Here is a 24,377-nt window from a genome sequence, read left to right as displayed (position 1 = left end):
TCCTTTTTTTGTGTCTTTTGTGCTGCATTTGGGAAGAGAAACGCACATCAGATTGTTGAAAACTTTCAGAATACAATCAGTCATTGAAGGAGGAGATTGTGTTGCGATCGGACAGCCGCAGAAGGGAAACGCCGATGTTTATGGGACTACTGCTGGACCATTAATATTGTTATTCCTCATCTTGATGAATTTCTGAGCCGGTTTACTGCTGCTGCTGCAGATAAAGGAGTGAAAGAGAAGAGAGAGGGAGGCATGCTGTGGTATGCGCCAGTCCTTTTCTTTTCCTTCATCTAGATTTCCTAATTCCAGGGAATCCTGTTTGTAAACTCTATTTTATTGGGCTGGTTTAAACTAAAGGGCTGTGTGTAGATCTGCTATTCCGTTTAACTAGATCTGTGATATTGTGTGATAGATCAGGAGTTTGTTAAAACATGCTCAGATACCAGCCTTACAGCTGTCAGGCAGAATGAAAGGTTTCAGGGCAGTCTCACAGCTTTTAAAATAATTTATATTCAATTTAAGATCCACCTTGGGATATGATAAAAAGCCAATAACATCATAATCGTTGCTGGGTTTTGTGTAAATGAATGGCTTTCAGCTCTGATACTCTGACTGTGTTTACATTGATTTTATGATATCAGAGTTTGGTCATATTCTGATTATGTAAGACTCTGGATATCTGGATTAAGCCAAACAATTCCGGTTATTGGGTCACACAACTCCCTATCCAACATAAATTTTCCTTGCATGCCCACAAGAAGATAATTTCAGGTGATGTCGGATACAGCCTTTTTATGATTAAAACATTCTGACTTATATATATATATATATATATATATATATATATATATATATATATATATATATATATATATATATATATATATATATATATATATATTTGTTGTTAAGGAAGTAGAATCTTATCATCTACAATGATAGTAAATTGAATGTCCAGTATTTCTATTTAAAGAATGCACTTTATTTGGATTATACAGATTACATTATAAACGCCTATTTCAGAATAAGGCTTAAAGAAAATATGGACCAAAATATGGAAGTTCTCTGATTTTAACATTTTGCTGGTTCTACATGTCTTTTTTGTGTTACAAAGAGATAAGAAATATCCGAAGATTTGAGTTTGGTTGAATCTTCTAGTTGGTGATGTTGCAAAAACAGCTGGTATTGACCTATACTCCCTCTAAACTGAGAACAGGAACTGGTAGAGGTCCGTTCCTGACCTATTGCACGGTAGTTCAGTTTGACTAGGGTAGCTATATGCACATACTGAGGTTTATGCATAAAAGTGTGAATCTGTTTTATTAATTTGTCTGAAGTTACAGCAAAATTGAGTGAGATATAACCCTCTCAGACCCCAGATGTTAGTGTTTTGTCAAAGGAACTAGCAAATTAATACATTGCTTTGACATTATTGAGATTATTATAACGGAACTAGTCATATTTTGAGCTAGTAATGCTGCTATCATTCATTTGCATTACATATACTTCTTTTAATCAGTTATGTTGTAACCATTATTGGCAAATGCAGATGTCATAATTACTATTTATTAAAGGGTTAGTTCACCCAAAAATGAAAATTATGTCATTTATTACTCAGCCTCATGTCGTTCCACACCCGTAAGACCTTCGTTCATCTTCAGAACACAAATTAAGATATTTTTGATAAAATCCGATGGCTCAATGAGGCCTCTATTGACAGCAAGACAAATTTAAAACAGATCATGTGACTACAGTGATTCAACCTTAATGTCATAAAGTGTCGAGAATACTTTTTGTGTGCCAAAAAAACAAAATAAGGACTTTATGCAACAATATCTAGTGATGGGTGATTTCAAAACACGGCTTCATGAAGCTTTAGGAATCTTTTGTTTCGAATCAGTGGTTCGGAGCGTGTATCAAACTGCCAAAGTCACGTGATTTCAGTAAACGAGGCTTCGTTACATCATTAGAGTTTCATAATTTCAATGGTTCACCACTGGGGGGCGTGACTTTGGCAGTTTGATACGCGATCCGAACCACTGATTCGAAACTAAAGATTCGTAAAGCTTCGAAGCTTCATGAAGCAGTGTTTAGAAATCGGCCATCACTAGTTGAAAAGCCGTTATTTTGTTTATTTGGTGCACAAAAAGTATTCTCGTCGCTTCATAACATTAAGGTTGAACCACTGTAACCACATGGACTGTTTTAAATATGTCTTTAGTAGCTTTCTGGGCATCTGAAAGTGTTAATTGTCTTGTCAATAGAGGCCTCACTGAGCCATCGGATTTGATCAAAAATATCTTAATTTGGGTTTCGAAGATGAACGACATGAGGGTGACAGAAATGTCTTTTTTGGGTGAACTAACCCTTTAATAAATCAGCTACTAGTTGATCTGGCTGATATATTGAACTGTCAGTACTCATGATTAACTTATTTTAAGATTACTCTTTATCTAACTTGAGTAAATTCCCCGCCTAGTCTTTATCTGGCAGAGTCCAGGTTATTTGAAATATTCCAGATTGGTGTTTGTGTGCTTGATGATGACGGTGTATATTTGTTCTGCTGCTCGACTGTCACATGTGTAACAGATTAGTCTGTGGCTCCTATCTGAAACCCTTTAGTGATGTGTTGCCTTCTTGCATTCAGGGGCATCATTTTTAAAACCCCTTTGACAATGTAATATCAGTTGAATCGGACTGTTATTTCTTCAGGCAAGACATGATGTAGCTTGGAAGATAGACAAGAATATCAGCGAGTGCGCAAGTCAGACGGTGAGGAATTTGTTGACGATGCTTGATTGAGTAAAAATGAGTCGGTGTTCCTCATGCAGATGAAAGTTCATCAAATCAGGAATGAACGATAAGGGTTGGAATGTCTGTTCAGTCAAACTCTGGGGCCATTTCCCATCGGAGTATTAGCAGAAAGGCTCATTTTTCTTGTTGTTCTGCTGTTTAAAGGGATTGTTCACTCTAAAATTGAAATTCTGTCAGCATTTACTCATGCTCATGTCATTCCACAATCTGTATGACTTACTTTCTTCTCTGCGACACAAAAGAATATATATTTTAGCACACTCTAATGGCAGTTCGCAACTAATTTGGCAAATTAGTGGTGAATTTGTGTGAAATCGTATGCTCTGTTTGCACCTCACTAACAGGTTCAAGGGTGGACAGTCATATATTTAAAAATAAAAATCATACATTTAAAATGAATTTAGGGATGCACGATATATATTTGCCACCATATCGGTATCGGCCGATATATGTTCATTTTTAATGTTATCGTTATAGGCCTGATAAGAAAAATTGGCCAATATAATAAAGCTGATAAATAATTCCTTCAGCTGAGACACTTCATATATTCACCATGATATTTTAGTATTGCTTGAAATATGATATTTAGATTTATCTGCCTGTATATCGGTGATTGGCCTTTAAATATAAAGAATTATCGGTTATCGGTATCGGCCAAAATTTTCATATCGGTACATCTCGATCACATAGTGTGTTTTTTTACAAAATCGCCACCCCATATAATAGTTATTTTTTCTCATGAGTTTGGATTGGATATTTTACAATGAAAGCCAATGGGATCCAAAATATTTAGGATCCTGACGTTCTATTAAAAAGCATCTTTTTGTGTTTTTTAGAAGAAAGTCAGGTTTAGAACAACATAAAAGTGAGTAAATGACTGAATATTTATTTTAGGGTGAAATATCCCTTTAAGTCCCTTTTAATAGTAAGTAAACAAGACATTCTGATCATTTATTCTGCTAGTGTACATATACCATGGGCAGGCTGTGTTGAAGCAGTGCTTGGTGGTACTGTAAATGCTTAATAAATCGCATACCTGTTATACTGCCTTCCTGTTACAAAGTCTGAACATTAGAGACTCTAAATCGTTCAAGTGAAGCGTGTGTTCCTTCCTATGATCTTTCATTTCTGAACGCAGACCCCGCGACCCCTCCGAGCCCCTTAGCTGAAATGTGAAGAATGCAGGAGGATTCAACGTAATGAAACTCTTCTGGCTTCGAGCACAACTGCCATGTTTCTCCTCTGTAGCATGTGCTCTGAGTGAAGGTTAATAGTTGAGGTTATGGTTTCACAAGTGAGTGTTTTTAAAGGGGCAGACCTCCCAAAAATGCCATCATTTATTCACCCTCATGCTGTTCCAAACCTGTATGACTACATGCTTTCATTATATGAAAAAGAGCAGCTTAGACATTCTGCTAGATGGCTGTTTTTGTGCCCCACACAAGAATGTTCACCCAAGGTTTTGGGTGAACTGACCTTATAGGAGATTTCTGCTTTGGAATTCAGTGGAGAAAAACTGTGATTTATTGTCATGTCTTGTCTCTGTAACTTTAAACAGGTAGACAGAACTCGGAGAGATGCCGTGATTGCAATCTGTTGTAGGAGCGGCTTTGCTTTCCCAGAAATTCACAAACATTTCGAGCCGGCCGATGGAAACGCTAGATAAACTTCATGGGCTTATGAGAGTTTAATCTCTCATTCCTCAGCCCTGTTCACTTTATCTCGCATATATATATCAGCTGACGTGATCCAGTCACCATATATGCAGTCCAGATCTGAGACCAGACACCTATGCCCGGTTTCACAAACAGGGTTTAGACTAAGCCAGGATTAGGCCTTGGTTCAATTAGGGCGTTTAAGTAGCTTTTATAAACGTACCGTAGATAAAACCATTACTGGTGTGCATCTTGAGACAAAACAACGGCGCTGACGTATTTTAAGATATGTCAGTGCGAGTTGCTTTCAGTCAAACAGCTCAAACATCCATTTAGTTTGGGACTAGGCTTAAGCCTTGAATGTAATGTGCTATTTTGGCCATTATAAGCATGATATTTAGACATTTGAAGCTGACATTAGTATTAATAGGGACATTTGCTGGACAAGCACACCTCTAAATGCTTTCCACCTTTGCTAATATACGTGTGATTTGCACGAACAGAAGCGTCTGTGATCCATCTAAGCCCTTTTGCTGTGCCTTCAGCGTGAGCCACTGTTCATCTGCCAAGTGTCTGGCCCGTAAGACCCGTCCACTTGCCAAAAGTTGCAGAAAGGGTGATTGGTAATTTAATCCTTCTCATTTATTTTTCCAGTTCCATTTTCTCCTTGAATTCAGCATGTCACGATTGAATAATTAGTTGTGCTTGCTAAGGCAAGCATCGCTATCAGTATTGCTCATACTTAGGGTTGGGATTCAAACAAACCTCTAGCCTTAGCAACAACCCTGAAACAGTGTTGGGTGTATAGTGTTGCTACAAATAGCAAAGCTACATTTCTCAGTAGTTGCATCACTAGTTTTTGAAATGATGCAGGTTTTGAGTTGCAAACCTATTTTGATAATTAAGTAGTGTGATCGTTTCGACAAACTCATTTTCTCCAACAATCATGTTGTGTGTCAGGTATTTTCTGTTAGCTGTTTATAATTAGAACAAATTAGCCTAGAGCGATTTTGAGAATTAGCTATTTTTTAATTTTTCAGTTCGTTTAAACTAATCAAATTATTTTACATTTAAACAACTTTGTTGTTCATAAATGTCGAAGGTTACTTTTCCCCTTTGTCTTATTTTGTTACCAGATCATTTAAATGGTAAGCTTAGTTAATTTTCTTGTCCAAAACTGCCCAAAACTGCCCAAAACATCCCAATAACTGGATAGCAACATGCAAACATCCATTCTGAAGGCCTTAGCAACACCATGGCGATAGTGATGCACCAAATTTTATTTAGCCGAAAACTGAAATAACATTTTGGTAATTAAATTTAGGTAGTTGGGTAATTTATTTCAGTATGATGTTCAGGGTGTCGCGTTCACAAGTCGTCGTAGTAAAATTTCTTCAACAACGCAAAACTTTTACGTATAGCTACCATTATTTTTGGTCACAGTGAAGAGCTTTTACACTGCTGACATGTTTACCTGTTGTAGCTTATCAATTTTGTGTCGATCGGTCAATGATTTCGACCCTCTAAAGCCTGGAACACACCAAGCCGACGGTCGGTCGTCGGGCAGTTTTTGCTCGTCGGCCGACTAAGTTTTCTCAGTGTGTTCCGCACCGTCGGCTAAAGTTGGTCCTCGTCAGCTTTTTTTTGGCCGATTCGACATGTTGAATTGGCTTCGGAGTTCGTTGGGCTATCTGATCATTCTGATTGGCTGTTCAGCTACTGCCACCTGTTGGTACGGAAAGGCATTTTTTCTTACGCAAGCGCAAAACGGATGTGCTACTTGGCCGTCGGCTATCGGTTTGGTGTGTCAGGGCAACTTTGGACCCAGACGGTGCTGACGTGAGCCAATCCCGCAGTCTGCTTTCGTCGCCACTAGTTCGTCGGCGTTGGCTTGGTGTGTTCCGCGCTTAAAACTATTTCGGCCGAAACAGAAAATTTAATTTTGTTTGCTTTTTCTTGCTTAAGTTTTTAATACAGAAGAACCTACCACAGCACCCTAGCATGGTGGCGGTGATTATTGCATGGTCAAATGCCACATTGTAATGTAAAATGAAGTCATAATACCGTTGATGTCTTTGCGTTAATTATGCCCTTAGATTGTTTGTCGTAAACAGTATTTGGTTCAGTTGTCTGCTGTCTTACAGAGGAATCTGAGCTTTATTTAGGCTGCAGAGTCTTTGTGTTTGTATGGAAAAACAAGCAGATGGCTCAAATGTGGTCACTACAAGCATTGACTAGCTATGGCACTGTGACACAGTCTTAGTTTCCACAGTATTGTTATGTTTCCCAGAGTGACTTAAAAGTCATATTAACGCAGACAGTCATTGTTTTGAGCCGATTTGCAGGACTCTGCAAGAATGAAACTCTGAATGCTTCTGAGTAGGCCTTTGTTTGATGTGGGGGGGAAAAGTTAGCATGAATTGAGTTGAGAATTGGGTTGTGTTTGATAAAGTAAAGAGCTAATTATAGCTGGTTTAGCATGTGTTCCCTAGATTACACCACTTCTGCTCTGAATTGCTGCCTTGTTTGAGGCTGGATTACAAGGAAAGGAAACTGGCATTTTCTAATGAGTATCTGAATTTCCATGAGGAAATCTGCTCCTAACACTCCCCCCCTTTGTTATTTTTCTCGACATGAGGCATTTGATAGTGGGCAACAACTAGGGAGTCTCTCTGGGGTAAGAAATGCTGTGCTAAACTTGGTCACAGCTTACCCAGAAACCCCCCAGTAGAGTGTAGATAAGAAATTGATAAGAAAATGACTCGCATTGGAAGCTCCATTTTCGAAATGAACACATTGTCGTGGGTTTTGAGAGGGGGTGGGGATCCTCGCTTCTACAATGGGCAACTATCTTTTGTCAGTGAGTTTTGAATCACCCGCTATAGCACTTTGCAACAATGGTCTGTCACATTGTTTTAAAGAATAGTGTCCATGGCGATGAAGTTCCTGGATGTTATTTTGGCATGACTTTTGCAGGGCTGAATGGGATTTTTTTCTAAGGATTTTTTTCTAGTGGCCCATTTGGGCCAGTGGTTCAAATTTTTACGTGCCAGGCCAAACTTTTTACTGGCCCCACCAATAATTAATAAATAAACTTAAAATAGATTTTTTTTCACCTGTGTAACCTTGTATTCTAATAAATAAGGTTATGACAGCACGACTTTAGATACCAGTGGAATTTTATAGTTCACAGTACCACAGAAAATCTACAAGCACAAAGTTCAAACTTTATTAAAGACAAGTAAACAGTCAGTAATAAAAGAACAGATAATCAAATTATAAACAATAACACATGTAAATACATTTAAAGGTCCCCTTGAATCAAAAATTGAATTTACCTTAGCATAGTTGAATAACAAGAGTTCAGTACATGGAAAAGACATGCATTGAGTTTCAAACACCATTGTTTCCTCCTTCTTATGTAAATCTCATTTGTTTAAAAGACCTCCGGAAAACAGGCGAATCTCAACATAACACCGACTGTTACGTAACAGTCGGGATCATTAATATGTACGCCCCCAATATTTGCATATGCCAGCTCATGTTCAAGGCGTTAGACAAGGGCAGCCAGTATTAACTTCTGGATCTGTGCACAGCTGAATCATCAGACTAGGTAAGCAAGCAAGGACAATAGCGAAAAATGGCAGATGGAGCAATAATAACTGACATGAGCCATGATTACATGATATTTTTAGTGATATTTGTAAATTGTCTTTCTAAATGTTTCGTTAGCATGTTGCTAATGTACTGTTAAATGTGGTTAAAGTTACCATTGTTTATTACTGTATTCGCGGAGACAAGAGCCGTCACTATTTTCATTTTTAAACACTTGCAGTCTGTATAATTCATAAACACAACTTCTTCTTTATAAATCTCTCCAACAGTGTGTAATGTTAGCTTTAGCCACGGAGCACAGCCTCAAACTCGTTCAGAATTAAATGTAAACATCCAAATAAATACTATACTCACATGATCCGATCCATGCATGCAGCATGCATGACGAACATCTTGTAAAGATCCATTTGAGGGTTATATTAGCTGTGTGAACTTTGTTAATGCACTGTATAACTGTACTTATAGTCGCAAGCTCGGGGGGCAGGGAGCGAGAAATTTAAAGGGGCCGCGCGCTGAATCGGCGCATAGTTAATGATGCCCTAAAATAGGCAGTTAAAAAAATTAATTAAAAAAAATCTATGGGGTATTTTGAGCTGAAACTTCACAGACACATTCAGGGGGACACCTTAGACTTATATTACATCTTGTGAAAGAACGTTCTACGGCACCTTTAAAACAAAGATACACATGAAATATGCAGTGCTTTAAGTTTTTCAGGTCTATTAACAGTAGTATTCAGGTACAGAAATTGAATAGTAATCAAATGTAAAATAACACTGCACAGTCTTCACTTTTTAAATTAAATATAGATTAGTCATTATGAAACTTACAAAACTCATTAAGTCAAGACATTTTCTTTTTTTTTTTTTTTGATTACACAGTCAGCAGCAGGTTTATTAGGCTGCTGTCACTTTAAGAGCGAATGCACAGATCAAATATACTGACACATGCATTTTCTTTCTCAACTGTTTACATAACCGACTGTTCATGAGGATACTCAGCAAGATGGGCATTTTGACATAATTTTGTCTGTGTTTGTCCATTTAAGTGTAAGAAAAGATGAAAGAGAACTCTGGTACTTGCACTCTGAGAATCGGCTTTCTGTGTGCGCGCTTTGGATGCGTGCGCAAAGAAAACCATGTCAGACAACGTGCCAGTACCGAATTGAGTTCTCTTTCACATCTTCTTGTAATTAAATGGTTTAAAATCAGAATCTTTACATTTGCAACTGCAAATGATAAACTTTCATGACGATGCAGCAGTGGCCCAATCACGACAGTGAAAATTTCGTAAACTGTCCCGAGCGTCTTTCATGCTTATACCCCTGGCCGTCTGGCAGACCTTATTGTCAAGCCCTGCTTTGCTATCTGCAGTTCTGCTTTATTTTCCTCACGTAGGCATCAAGAGTGTGCTGCAAATATACAGAAGCTCTCAGGAAATGGTCTAGTAGTGTTATACATTCATAAAAGAGCCTCCCAACCATTTCCCCAGTTCATGTTCCCAGAAACTGCACTGGCTCCTGTGGATCAGCTATGTACATTCTGTCAATAATCTGTCTCCCTGTGGTCTCCAGCCACTCCTGTGGCCTTGAGTGCAGCTCTCAGTGACTCAGCATTTTACCTACAGATGAGAGCATCTCAGAAACGAGAGATGAACAGAAACCGAGCAAAGATGGCCCACAGGAAGACCTTTCTGTAACATTCAGGAATTTCACCTCCCACAGACATGGCGGACTCCCGCCAAACTGAAACTATTTCTCTTTGCGTCTGTATTTCTGGGCTTTGGTTATGTGAGCGTTTGGTAGTTTTTCTTCACACCAAGGCAGAGAAATACGAGTGGATCGCCGCCACAGCCTCCTCCCACTCACCTCGGTTTTTGCTTTATAACATGTTTTGGTGTCTCCAGTGTTTGCTGTTGGTATTATTGGGAGGAAAACAGCTCGGCATGTGATTTCCAAAAGAAGCCTTCTCCTTCGGTCTCCCTTCTTTGTTTGATCATTTTTCAGCCTCCGTTTCCTTTGGAGGTGCCTTTGCATTTTTTGTCGTTACATTGCGATTGTTGGGAATCCCCTCTTTCCTTAAGCGGCGTTTCGTGTCCTGCAGGATGTCCACCAGAGATGCCCCTGGTAGGGGGTAAGTGAAAAAGCAAGGAGAGAAGGGCTAGTAGACTGCTGTATGAAAAGGCTTAGCTGGATGTCAGGCCTCTCTGTGGGGGATGAACATTATTACATACCTCCATTCCCTCGAATGCAGTTTGCTACCGGTCAACGGAGCAACAAAATTAAAAGCGTGTGCTTCGTTTGGCAACCATTTCATGGGTCAATGACATGATGCTCATGTTTGTCAGATCATTAGTTTATTCAAAAATATACTAAAAATTCAATTCACATATAATGCCTTAATATGAGGAACTTATACACATGATGAGCACATGTAGTTATTAATATAATATATTTCATAAAATTAAAGTCAGTGTGATACAACTGATAAATTGAAGATAAATGTGTCAAAAATGTAGTTCTTGAAGAAAACCTTTTAGTTTGGCTTAATCTTTTATAAATTGTTAAAAAGAAAACTTTACCTGCAAAAACGAGTAATTTTGTGTGACCAACAAAGTCATATGGTCCATAGATGCATTAAATAGATCAAAAGTGACAATAAAGACAGTTATTTACAAAAGATATCTATTTTAAATAATTACTTTACTTTCGAAGTACTAATTTTTACCTTTCTATTCATCAAAAAAAATCTTCAAAAACTATCATGGTTTCCACAAAAATAAGCAGCACAGCTGTTTTCAATATTGATAATAATAATGTTCTTCATTATTATGTTATAATAATGTTCTTCAGCATCAAATCAGCATATTAGAATAATTTTTGTGGGATCTTATGTGACACTGAAGGCTGGAGTAATGATGATGAAAATTCAGCTTTGCCTCACTGAAATAAGTTACATTTTACAATATATCAAAATAGAAAACAGTTATTTATAATAATATCACAATTTTAGAGTATTTACTGTATTGTTGATCAAATAAATGCGGCATCGGTGAGAAAAAGAGAGATCTTTCATAAACAAAAAATCTTACTAACCCCAAACTTTTGAACAATAGTGTATTTACCTTTGAAAAATATTTTTTTTGGACATAATATACATGTATTGTGTAAGGAAAATGTTATTGCTTTTTTGGTTACGCCACATGACGTTAAAATAAACAATCCCTTGAAAATGGTCTTGACTTTTTTCGAAATGAAACCAACATTAATACAAACAGTACATTTATAAGAACTTCTAAGAAAACTAGATTTCTAAAAGATTTTTCTTCTAGCACTTCATCAATCCTCATGAATGTGTGCAAGTAGTGCTCGAAAGAGCACAGCAGGCGCTGGCAAGTGAACCTCGCCTGATTATGACTTCATCAGATAAAAAGAAATTACATTACATTTACCATTTGAAAACTCTTTTATAACTTCAATTGTGACTTCCAGCGTTTCCACCTGCCAGGCAGAAATGGAGGAAAAGAGTCGTTGCAGTGTAACATATAATTAGCTATAGCAGGTTTAATCACGGGAAGATGAGCAGTCATGGGAGAAGGGGGTTTGAAAATGCCCAAATGTGTGAACGAGTGAAGGCATGATGCTATCATGAGTTCTTGCACTGGCCCTCTAATCTCACTCCCCTCTTCCCATCTCTTTACATCTGTGCTTAAACTTCGGCAGGCGCCCAGGGTGCCGGAAGGCCAGCACCTTGTCAGAAGCTGTTAGATGAGGCTGTCTGCTTGCAGAAACTTCGTTACCACTGCAGTGGCCTTTAACACTGCCCAGTGCTTACTGAGCGAATTCAGTCACCACAAGGGTGGAGTGAAGCAATTGGCCGTCTTGAAATGACCTCAGTGGCAGACAGTGTTTGAATGGAATTAGGGCTGGAAAGAGAAATGGCAGACCGAGAAATATGCACGACTGTTGCACACGTCTCTAAGCATTCTTAAGGTGCGGCCATGTTTATCGTTATTGTGCGAATTTTATTTCATGTGAGGGCGAAAGATTTCCCTGAGCAGATTTCACGACAGGTTCACGCAGATTTGGCGACAGCAAGGTGCTTGGTTTGAAAGTGACTTCAGTGTGAGCTGTGCTTCATACTTATTCTATTGATGATAGACAGTTTACCTTTTAATTTTCCTGCGGTATTTCACAAAAATTTTGCTAATGTGAAGCACCTTTACTAGAGTTGTAATACCAAACAACATATCAAATTCAACTAGTCAGAGTTGTAGGAACGATTAGTCTTCTTTAGGTCTAAAGGCTGATTTATACTTCTGCGTCGAGTGTATGCCGTAGCTACGGCGTAGGCCGTGCGTAGCACACGACGTAGCCTGACGTGCACCTCTTCGAAAATGTAACAACGCGTCAATTCTACGCGGACTGCAAGCGCTGTGATTTGGTCTCCTAGAACCCCTCCCTTGGGTCAAAAAACTGGCGCGGAGCACTCGGAGAAGAGCGAGCTCTTTCAACTTCACTACGAATGAAAAAACACTCTGTTTCAGAGGACACATGAAATCAAACTGCAACAAAAGTCATTACCTATTTGCCGTTTCTGTTTGTAAGCTTCTCTGACAACGTACATGACGAGCTGCTGCTTCTTCGGCTTTTGTTTTGATACTCAACATGACCGCACGTCGACGCGCACAACGACGCAGAAGTATAAATGCAAACAGACGCATAGCCTACGGCGCAGAGGCTCCGGCATAGGTCTGACGCTGAAGTATAAATCAGCCTTAAGCCCTGTATTTTTCGGTTAGGTTGGGTCACAATATTCATCTAGAGTCTAAACTAAAAATTCAGTTTTAGACAACTGAGCAGTCTATTTTTTTGTGGAAGTACTTTAAAGGTGCAATAGGTGATTCTCTACAGTAGTGTTGTCACGGTACCAAAATTCCAGTAGTCGGTACCGATACCATGAAAATTTTACGGTTGTCTGTACCAATTTCGGTAGCACAGCAAAATCTGTTGGAACCATTTTATTATTTTATATAGCCTATTTTAAAAACATTAAATATGATTTGGAGTGTGTGTGATTGTTTGTGTGTGTATATATGGGCTACCTCAATGAAATACATTTTGAAATATAAAAAAAAAATAAATGCTCAAACATTCATTTTGTACTGTTGAAAAAAACAGCTGGTAAGGTAGGTTTTGAAGCTGTATTTTTTTTATTTTGTCAAGTCCTGGACCAGCATAAACCAGCTCAAACCAGAATACCAGCTTCAAAATCTATCTTACCAGCATAAGCTGTTTTTTTCAACAGGGGTAACAGACGTGCGTGTTAATTTTAGCTATTCCTCAGTGAAACAACACACTACAGCCTGTAAAACTATGAAATAAATATCGGTAAATAATGGTAACCTAAATAATAATAAAGTTAAATATTATTTAAAAAAACATTCGTTTTTTATTTCCACACAAAGACGCGTCATATAGCCAAAGTACTGTTATTATAGTCTTTGATATAGCCTACTCCTCGGCGCTTTGAGAGGGATGTGGGACACGAGCAGGAAAGAGACCATTTCTCTTTAATAATATCTTCGTTATCTCCTGATGTTACAAACAACTGACACTTGTAAAAGGTCTGAAGAGCGAGTTTTATCCTCCGCAAGGGCAAAACATTCAGACTATGTCTGATTTAGCTCTGTCAGAGAAAACGAAAGTAAAAATCACTGGCGTGTGTGAAACGCGCTATAGCTACAAATAAACTTGACGCGCCTTATAAAGTCTAATAACAAGCACAAACTGTGTTAAATGGAAATTGACGTGCAAGCAAAAAGGTTTCTGTCCTACAGTGTTTTTTTCTACTTTACCACAAAGAATGCGAATAGCCTAATAGGCCTAAATGCGAACGAAAGAAACGTTTATAATCCCCTGCGTGAGTGAAGATTTGGGAAAATAAACAAAGATTCCATGTTCAGGGGAATAACTAATGGAATATTGTTAAATTCCCTCATAATCGGGTGACCAGATCGCGAGTCGCAAAACAGAATACAAAGCATGGACTCACGTAGCCTACCTTCTCATTCGGTATGAACCAAAATGTTTCCACGGCTACGATGTCACATTTAATTGCTAATGGTTACCTATTATTATTTCTTTTGTAAACAGCTTTGTGCTTCACTCGTGTCATATTCACGTAAATACTGCCACATCCCAATCAGTGGGTACCGAATATACCCTGATTCTCGGTACTACCGGTACTACAGAAATGCGGGTATCGTCACATTTTCAAAATTTCAGTACCGACTTGGTACCGAAGTACCGGTACTTTTGACAACACCACTCTACAGATAAATTTTTTGTTATACTGGTTGAAAGTCTTCTCATATCCTGATTCCTGACAGCATTCAATATGTTGAACGGTCTAAAAGTATTTTTATAAATATATAGGCCTATCGTCTGTGGAAGGCATAGGACCAAAAAATGTTAATCCACTCTTTATATTCAGTCTTAATGAAATAATAGGATGTCCCACCTGCCTTTCAGCGTATGTTTTTACATTCCCTCGCACACCCTGATCGCGCAGACATCAGCGCGTTTCATGCTATGCAGAGTTTAGACAGACATCAGTCACGGAGCACCACGAACAAACAGCAGCCGCCTTTTACAGTTCCTACCGAATCAAAATAACGAGTTATACTTCGTTCATGCCATAACTAGCGTAATTAAGAGATGGCATCCCATGACGTTTGAACCAGAGCTCTTTACATCCTCAGACTCAGAATTATGCATTTCCATGTCAACAGTATCAACACCGAAATTAATCTGCAGCAGTCAGGAACAAGCTCTCTAAGTTGTTTGCGTTCATTATCATTGTAATGTTATATGCATTGTGACATGAGGTAGTTTAACGCCGTCTCTTGTAAAACTCAGCCGAGAGCAGCGGTGTGTGTGCGCGCGTTCATGTGTTTTGGAGGAGGCGTGGCTTTGGACAGCGATTTGCAGGGAGGGTGGGATTGTATGCTTCCAATGCTAGTAGGCTAACGTTAGCATTTCCCAGATCACCTACTGCACCTTTAATTAGCATGCTATCATTGAAATGGTTTGTTAGTCTGTTTTATTTTTGTTAAATTAAAATGTGCTTTTCTTTATTTCTGTTTAGCTTTAATGTATTTTAATTTCAGTTTTAGTAATTTTAGTCTGATATAAAATAAATTTTTCATCTAATATTTATATTTTCAGTTTTATTTTAATGAACAAAAGATTTTCAATATTTAAGTTAACAATAGCAACACTGGTGTCAAATTATAAATGGTCAGCTGACATTAACAAATATTTAATCAAGTAAATATCTATCTTTTATTACCTAAAACTTATTATATTCCTCACAAAACAACAAAGACCTATCGAAATTTAAATTAATTTGTTACACGCACAAAAAAAAAAGGTTTTGTTACAAAAGGGGCTGTAGCTATGGTGCAATAAAGGAATAGTTCACCCAAAAATAACATTTCTCTCTCATTATGTACTTCCCCTCATGTCATTCCAAATCCAGAATGCTATTTTTTTTTTTTTTTTTAATCAATGAGTAATGATTTTTTTTTATTATAGCAACACTTGTCAAATGTCATGATGACAGTGTGTCAAACAGTTATACTAACGCATTGGTCATTCCTGTTTGTGGCATGTCTTGCTGCATAATGACAAACACATCTCCTTACATCATGCGATAAGAGAACCATCTGGGAGCGTTTTTTATCTGGCCAGCTCTTTCCTTATCTGGTGACAGTGCCGGACGCTCACTCATGAGTAAGTGCTGCGTTGCTTAAAGGTGCTGGGCCTGGTGTTATCGAGCGCCCTTGCAACGGCTTGTCATCTTGGTCACACTTAGCTAATGATGCCCGTGCTATCGCCGGCAAGCGGGAAAGCGGCTATAAAACAAGCAGCGTCATGGCTGGGAAGATGGATGAGATTCATATGAGACAGCGAGTCAAGTGCTTCTCAGGCTGGCGGAAAAGGGCCTTCTCTTTTTTTCAGCACTTCCATATGGCTTCTCACAAGAGGAAATAGATTTGTGTTTATTTAGTTCTACTTCCAGTTGCTAAACGGTTATCTGTGCAATCTGGCTAGAAGTGAAACCCTCCAGAGCTGTCGTATCATCACACCAGCATAGTTTTTTGAAATGTTAGCTGCTTTTGTACAGCGAAAGGATGATTTGTTGCCCGTTTGGGATCCGTCCCTAATATTTTGATCTCTTGCTCCATGTATAGCATTTAAAAAACGATCGTAGTCGGCCCGGTGTCAAGCAGATGGCTTGTCAGAATCCAAGGCGACGCACAGGAACGTCACGACCTTTGCTTCAGGGACTGCTAGAGCTCGAAGAACAATTACTTCAAATGTCAGGAGCACTCTCAACCTCACTCCCACTGTAATAATAGTTATTAACTTTAAGACATGTGATGGGAGAGTTATTGCACCTTTTGTAAATCTATATGTTACTTGAATCAATTTTTAGGGCCTTGATTTATGTTGGCTTGTAGGGATTGATCTTTATCTTTAGAGTCAGTTGTGAAGTGCAAGCAAAATTAAAAACTATTCAGGAGGGAAATGAGTGACTATAAACCAAAAAAAAAAAAAAAAAGCCCTAAGATAAGAACCTGTTTTGTCGAAATCCAGTAAGACGGTCAATGACGTCCTGATCGTATTGATTTATTTGAAATATATATACATGCATTGATTTGAATACACATTTTCAATGATTACTGAATGTAATTTAAAATTTATTTTCGGAGGGATATAAAGTCAAAAATGTCAGAAATGATACAACTGTCCTGATATATTGAAAAAAAGCCTTCAGTACTTTAGTAATAATAAAATGATTCACTGCTAAATAATATTCAATATATGAGGTACAACCTAACCTAAAAACAGGAACAAAGGTAAAATAAGAAATTATATCATAAAGAAGACCACTCTATGTCAATAACTCTCTTAAAATATCGCATAATATGACTTGTTTGTGACAAGGTAAGGTTTGTTCAGGCTTTAAAATGTCATGTGGTACAACTCCCTTGAAGCATAATGGTATTTATTTGGGATGCACAATATATCGGCCATCATATCGGAATCGGCTGATATAGATTTTTAATGTTATCGGCAGGATAAGAAAATTTGGCTGATATATTAAATCCGATAAATAATGGATTATTTCCTTTAGCTAAAACACTTCAGATGTGTTTGCCATGATGATTCTGAATTGCTTGAAATATGATTGGAATCAAAAAGGAAAATGCAGTGCAACATGTGCAGTGCAAATCTGTCATGGGCTACATGAAATTATAATGAGAACATTATAATTGTGTGCTTTGGACATGGCTTTAAATGGTGAGACTTTTGTTTTTGTAATCAGAAATTATATTTTAAAAAATATATCCCAAATTATAGAAAAGGTTTGACTTAGATTTATCAGCCAATATATTGTTTATCGGCTTTCAAATATAAAGAATTTTCGGTTATCGGTATCTGCCAAAATGTTCTACGGTGCATCCCTAATATTTATGAATGAAAAGTCAATGATATTTGCAAAACATACTTTTTACCTTTTTAAAAATATATTCAAATATTTGAATTTGAAAGTAATGATACACTCAAGGTGTAAGGAAAATATGTTATTACTTGGTGGTTACCATCTTTTATTTAGCTTTAATATATATTTATTTCAGTTATAGTAATAGTAATTCAACTTATTTTATTTCAGTTCTAATTTTTTGTTTAAGTTTGAATTGTTCATGTAATAGTTTATTTTATTTCAACATTTCAGCTTTATTTCAATTAAAGGGTTAGTTTACCCCAAAATAACATTTATTCACCCTCAGGTTGTTCCAAACCTGTATACATTTCTTTGTTCTGTTGAACACAAAGGAAGATATTTTGAAGAATGTGGGAAACTGAACATTTCTGGGGCACTACTGACTTCCATAGTATTTTTTTTTTCTACTATGGAAGTCAATGGTGCCCCAAAGCAGCCTGGTTACAAACGTTCTTCAAACTATCTTCCTTTGTGTTCAACAGAACAAAGAAATTTATACAGGTTTGGAACAACCTGAGGGTGAGTATATGATGGCAGAATTGTCATTTTTGCGTGAACTATGAAGTTAGTTATAGTTTTGACGGTTACACCACATGACTTTTAGTCATTTAATTGAAACTGATGTATGAAAATGTTTTTTTCAAAACCATGTGTTACATGAATGGATGTGTTGTAATAGGTTTTCCTTATCATGAACCCTCATCAGCCCTAGAACTCAAAATATAGTCAGGGTTGTGGAGCAACTTACTGGTTTATATGCTGTTGTCAACATGCACTAGCTAAGAAAGCTAGATTGTGGTTTTGATGAAATACCATGCTGAATTTCAAGGGAATGCAGGTACCTTGTCAGGTTAAAGCGCATTAGCAGAGGAATGCTGTTGGTCCGGTACTGCCCGACTCTTGTTGTTTTTCTACGCCGCATGTTTGATAGGAGAACTTAAATACGAGGCCACTGCAGAAGACGGACGCCTGCTTTGTCTGTTGACATAACCAATCCAGATTGGATGAGTCACGATGTGAACACTCTGAGACATGTTGTCAACATGCATTTCTCCTCATTACGTTTGTGACTAGCCTCCGTGTAAGCCAAATAAACGAGGATGTTTCAGAGAGAGCGCAAAAACACACTGTAATCTCGCATTTCCTGCGGTGTCCCATGGAGCAGGCTTTGTGCAAATCTACCCAAGCAAATCCAAGGCCCCCGTCTCTCTCTCTCTCTCCATAGGGTCAGGGGTGAGAGGAACCCTAATCTGGCCCTCAGTGAGCAAGGGGTCCTTGGGAGAAATGAGTCTGCGTTGGGTTTAGTGCAGTCCAGGAGGAAACTGGCTCTGTGTTTTTGTTTGTTGTTTTTTTAAAAGACAGATGCAGGATCTCTGTGACTTTGCTCTGGGATCCTGTCTGGGCCCTGGGGGAGCGTGGGGCTTTTGTTTGTTAACCATTCCCCTGTGGTGTGGGCAAAGCTTACAAAAATGTACCTTTGGCTTTGCTGCGATGCCTTGACCTTTGGAATGTCGACTGTAGCCGTCGTGCCAGTTCTCTGGAAATCACCGCCCTCTGATGTCATCGCTCTGCTCCTCTGGCTGCGCAGCTGCTTTACACCCCACTTTTTCAATTATTAGTGGTGTTTGCTAAGACAAGTATCACTGTTTCTATTGCCCATATGTTTTCATAACTAAGTGTTGAACATTCAGAGTGTAACCGTCTGTGCCACAGACATGAATGATTCCTTAAATCATGCAACTTGTTGATTAGAGGCATGCTATTATGAGTGGACAGATATGCCTGGTGGATGAAGAAATTGGTGAAAGTTCATTACTATATCCATACTAATATATCATAGAGTCTTGGTGGTGGGCTTCTTTTGACTGTTAGATATATATATTATTATGGTAGCACTTTAGTTTAGGGTCCAATTCTCACTATGAACTAGTTGCTTATTAGCTTGCATATAACTAGGATATTGGGTGTTTATTAGTACTTATAAAGCACATATCAATGCCTTATTCTGCATGACCATATTCTACATCCCTTAAAGGGATAGTTCACCCAAAAATGAAAATTTGATGTTTATCTGCTTACCCCCAGGGCATCCAAGATGTAGCTGACTTTGTTTCTTCAGTAGAACACAAATGATGATTTTTAACTCCAACCGTTGTGGTCTGTCAGTCGTATAATGGGTGTCAATGGGAACTCCATCTATAAGAGTAAAAAAAAACACGACAAATCCAAATTAAACCCTGCGGCTCGTGACGACACATTGATATCTTAAGACACGAACGATCATTTGTGCGAGAAAACGAACAGTATTTATATAATTTTTTTACCTCTAAAACTATGTCCAACTGTCCTCCACATCCGGTTAGTGAGGTCTGAAAACGCTCTGGCAATGGAAGTGATGTCTCGCACTCATTGAAGCAAAGTGCGAGACATCAGTTCCGTCATCAGTACGCGTTTTTTGACCTCACTAACCGGATGTGGAACGCAGTTGGACATAGTTGTGTTTTAGTGGTAAAAAATTATATAAATACTGTTCGTTTTCTCGCACAAACCGATCGTTTCGTGTCTTAGGACGTCAGTGTGTCGTCATGAGCCGCAGGGTTTAATTTGGATTTGTCTGTGCATGTTTTTTTTTAATCTTATAGATTGTGTTCCCATTGACACCCATTATACGACTGACAGACCGCAACGGTTGGAGTTAAAGATCATCATTTGTGTTCTACTGAAGAAACAAAGTCACCTACATCTTTGATGCCCTGGGGGTAAGCAGATAAACATCAAATTTTCATTTTTGGGTGAGCTATCCCTTAACCCTACCCAATACCTAAACTTAAAGGGTTAGTTCACCCAAAAATTATCCCATGATTTACTTTCCCTCAAACCATGCTAGGTGTATATGTCTATCTTCTTTCAGACAAACACAATCGAGGAGATATTTAAAAAATATCCTGGCTCTTCCAAGCTTTATAATGGTGTGATTTTGAAGCCCAAAAAAGTGCATCCATTAATCATAAAAATAATCCTTACGGCTTTCCATATACAGAAGTTAATTATTTTACTTTATAAAGTTTTAAATATAGATATTTTTCTCACAGAAATGCATCGCTTTGCTTTAGAAGGCCTTTATTAACCCCCTGGAGTCATATGGATTACTTTTATGATGGATGGATGCACTTATTTGGGGTTCAAAATCACAGCCCCATTCATTACCATTAAAAAGCATGGAAGAGCCAGGATATTTTTTAAATATATCCCGACTGTGTTTGTCTGAAAGAAGATAGTCATATACACCTAGGATGACTTGAGGGTGAGTAAACCATGGGATAATTTCCATTTTTGAATGAATCGAGCTGTCCAATTAGATTTGAGCTTACCCGAGCGGTTTTCTTCTGTGAGTGTGTTATGAATAAGAGCTCATTCGCTCTAGAGCTGTCAATCATATTATGTGATCATAACTCCTGCCCTTCCGTATGACGACGTTGTGTTCATTTCCTTGCTCTGAGTTCGGTTCCGCACATAAACAACTGAGAGAAACGTTTCTACAGATGAAACAAATAAATATGCAATGATATTTGTTCTTCTGTTTGTGTTTTTCATGTGGCTCTGGATATTTTTATAAAAGTAAAGAATGAGAAATGCTTACATGAGAAATGCTAAGCAGGTGGAGCATTTAGTTTATTATAAAACACTACAAATAACGCACGTCTGCCTATTATTTAATCAAAATCCACTTTAGATCGCAGTCTGACTTTATTACACACACTCGATGATTGTTTCTGTGTAGTAGCAACCTTTATCTTATTTACTGTTGTATGTTTGGCAGCGGACAAGATTAAAGCCAAATGGGAAAACTTACGAGATACATACATAGGGAAACATGTATTTTCGTATTTATTTATTTATTTATTTATTTTTTCGATAATCCATTTCACTCAAATGTACATAATATGGGTACAATTCAATCAATAGAAACCTGAAAAATGACACAATTTAAAAACTAGCAGAGCTAACACCTTGCTATTGATTAATGTCATAAACTAGCTTCAAGTTTAGCCATTAAGCAACAGCTAGCAATTTGCTAGAGTAGCAACACGCTAGCAATCACATAACACAGTAGCATCATGGGAGTGAGCTGCGCGTGTAAGCGACACTCACATTTTCTTCAGAAAATTTCAAAATCTAGTTTCACTTATTGGAGAATATATCCAAAGGCCTGGTTTCTGGTCGTTTTTTTGTCTGAAACGACATGTCCAGATCTGTTTGTCAATGAGCGACACTCTGCCTCAGGAAGAATTTGACATTGACTGGGAAAAAAAGAGAGGTAATCTCCTGTATGCAGCGAGACAGAAATCCTGCACGCAGAGAGAATTGCAGAGACAGTTTTGATGGGCATTATGGGTACTTGACTACCTGCAGGGTGGAACAAGGAAACCAAACAAACCAATGAACGTAACCGGGATCAAAAGAGGAAGAGGTGAGAGCGCAAGCGATTACAAACAGCAAATCTTCAGATCACACACTCAACAGTCTGGTGCTTTCCTGGAGGGAAACATGAGAATAATGGTGTTCATTTTAATCTCCTCATTTTTTTTTTTTTTCCTTTCTCTCTCTCGAGTTTGATTAGTAGAGGTAGCCTAGAGTCGGCGCAGAGAGGCGGCCTGCGATTGGCCGTGTTAAAGTCGGGCACTGGCTGACTCGTCTAATCTCACACAGATCTGGACTGATGGGCTTCAGGAGAATCGGTTTGGTAAATTACTGTTGCAGGGTAGGACAAATCCCCTCTTATCTGATGTTCTCTCTCTCCTTCTGTTTGGTTCTCGTGTCGTCAGCACTGTGCTTTGCAGATGTGCTGCTTTTTGAACAGGTTGACTAAAGGCCCGGTGGAGCTTGTGAGTCTATGATGGTCTTGCTTGGCGCTGCAAGCTGTGTCTTCATTGGAATGGGGCGAGGTTGATGAACTGTGCTCAGCGTCCGTCCACTGATCTGACAAATTGGCATAAGCCCTGATGCATGAATGTGCAAATTATTACAGATCCTGTTTACTTTCTCTTCTCCCCTCCCTTCCTCAATCTATTCCTACTCGTCCATCATCTCAAAACCTTGTATCTGGTGTCTTATTTGTTGAGGGGAGTCAATGAAATTAAGCTGTTTTTTATTTTTATTTATTTTTTTTTTTATCCTGTCTAATTAATTCAAAAATACCTTAATGTCTCTGTGAGTGACCTATTTGAATGATTCAGACTGAATCACAGATTATTTTACTAACCTGTTTAATTGAGTTACACGTTTTCACTAAAAAGCCACAAGCATCATGCTCACAGACTTTCACATTGGCTGAAGGTCTGATGAATAAGGCACACAAAATGGGAAACACTTAGGGGTTTTGAAGTCATCATCTGATTGATAGAATTCTACCGGATTTCCGGGAGACGTGTGTGTCGTGTTATTTAACGGTTCCCCTGGAAACAAAGCTGTCGTGAAGGCAAACCCCCTCATGGAAAAAGAAAGCTGTCTTGTTTACAGCTGTGACAATGGGCACTTATCACGATCAACTAAATGTTGGATTGTCAAAATTGTGAAGTTTGCGGTGCCATTGTTGCAGTAAACTTGCACAACGTTCTTAAGTGTATAATTTATTAGATGCACGTCTGCCTGTTATGGTAGAGACATCATATTTACATTTTCATGCCCCAAACGTGATGCTGAACAAGACAAATTGTGATTGGTTGCTTTACATGTCAGTCAGATGGACTCTGGGTGGTCCTTGGCCACCAAAAGCTGCGATGAATTCCAGACCTTCTGCCGTCAGTCTGGCTATGCAAGACTAGGGTCATATGACTGTCCTGATATAATGAAGAATAACTTAACATTAATAACAGTTATTAATGTTTGAAAAATATTTGTCTGCAAAAGTCATGTGGTGTGACCAGTTTTAAATTTTTCCTTTATCATGGGCACTCTTGTATGTCGTCGACCTGAGGTTGTTGTTGCATTTTAGCTTGCACTGTGGTACCCCATCAGATTAAATACCATTCAATGATCAGTATTATAGGTAAAACAGAGAGAATACTGAGTGTAGGAAGTCTATTTCTCATTTTTGTGGATGAACCGGACAGACCAGTTCACAGGAAGCAGCTACTCTGGTTTCAGCAGGGCTGGGTGATGTCAACAGGTATCATCCAACTGTGAAACACTATGGGTTGCATTTGGGGGGGTCTCTGCATGCCTCGCCTCGCCTTGCCCCGCCTCAGAACGAGTAATCTCGCCTAGCGCTGCAAACAGACTCCAAACCTATGACAAGACGCTGTCACTGAACTTCAGCGGAGGCATAAAAACGCCATGATAATGCGTCTGGGTTAAACTACGACAACTGGCGCAAGAGTCGCCCCACGCTTTCCCGCCTCTGCTGTCACAAGGTGCACCTTTTACTGCCTCCCATTTAATTGATCTAATTACAGACCTACTCTGCCTCGGGTCTTTTGAATTCACCTGTTGTCTGTAAATACCACCTCGGTCTAGCGTTACCATTAGCACTCCTTGATGTCTTTGATATGTTAACTTAACGCAGTGCAGAAAACAGACGTAATTGTGGAATACAGTCATAAACATGGAATTTACTGTATAATGCTGAGTCACTTCACCAGCATTTCATCATTTAATTTGATAAATCTATCATCATATCACAGTTTTACAGGATTTTGTGAGACTAAGGGGGGTTGAC

The 24,377-nt window shown here is 38.4% G+C and overlaps 1 protein-coding gene across 1 annotated transcript in view; it reads left to right on the top strand.

The window, feature by feature from the left end:
• arhgap35a (Rho GTPase activating protein 35a) overlaps positions 1-24,377 on the top strand; it is a 92,233-nt gene that overhangs the window by 379 nt on the left and 67,477 nt on the right. Inside the window, exon 1 of the mRNA XM_048160371.1 lies at positions 1-260. This exon is cut by the window's left edge and continues 379 nt beyond it. The gene's annotated coding sequence lies outside the window, so the exon portion shown is untranslated. The remainder of the gene's footprint in view (positions 261-24,377) is intronic.

This window comes from Megalobrama amblycephala, linkage group LG16, assembly GCF_018812025.1.
Source record: "Megalobrama amblycephala isolate DHTTF-2021 linkage group LG16, ASM1881202v1, whole genome shotgun sequence".
NCBI classification, from domain to species: Eukaryota; Metazoa; Chordata; class Actinopteri; order Cypriniformes; family Xenocyprididae; genus Megalobrama; species Megalobrama amblycephala.
This window is presented reverse-complemented; position numbering and strand designations above follow the sequence as displayed.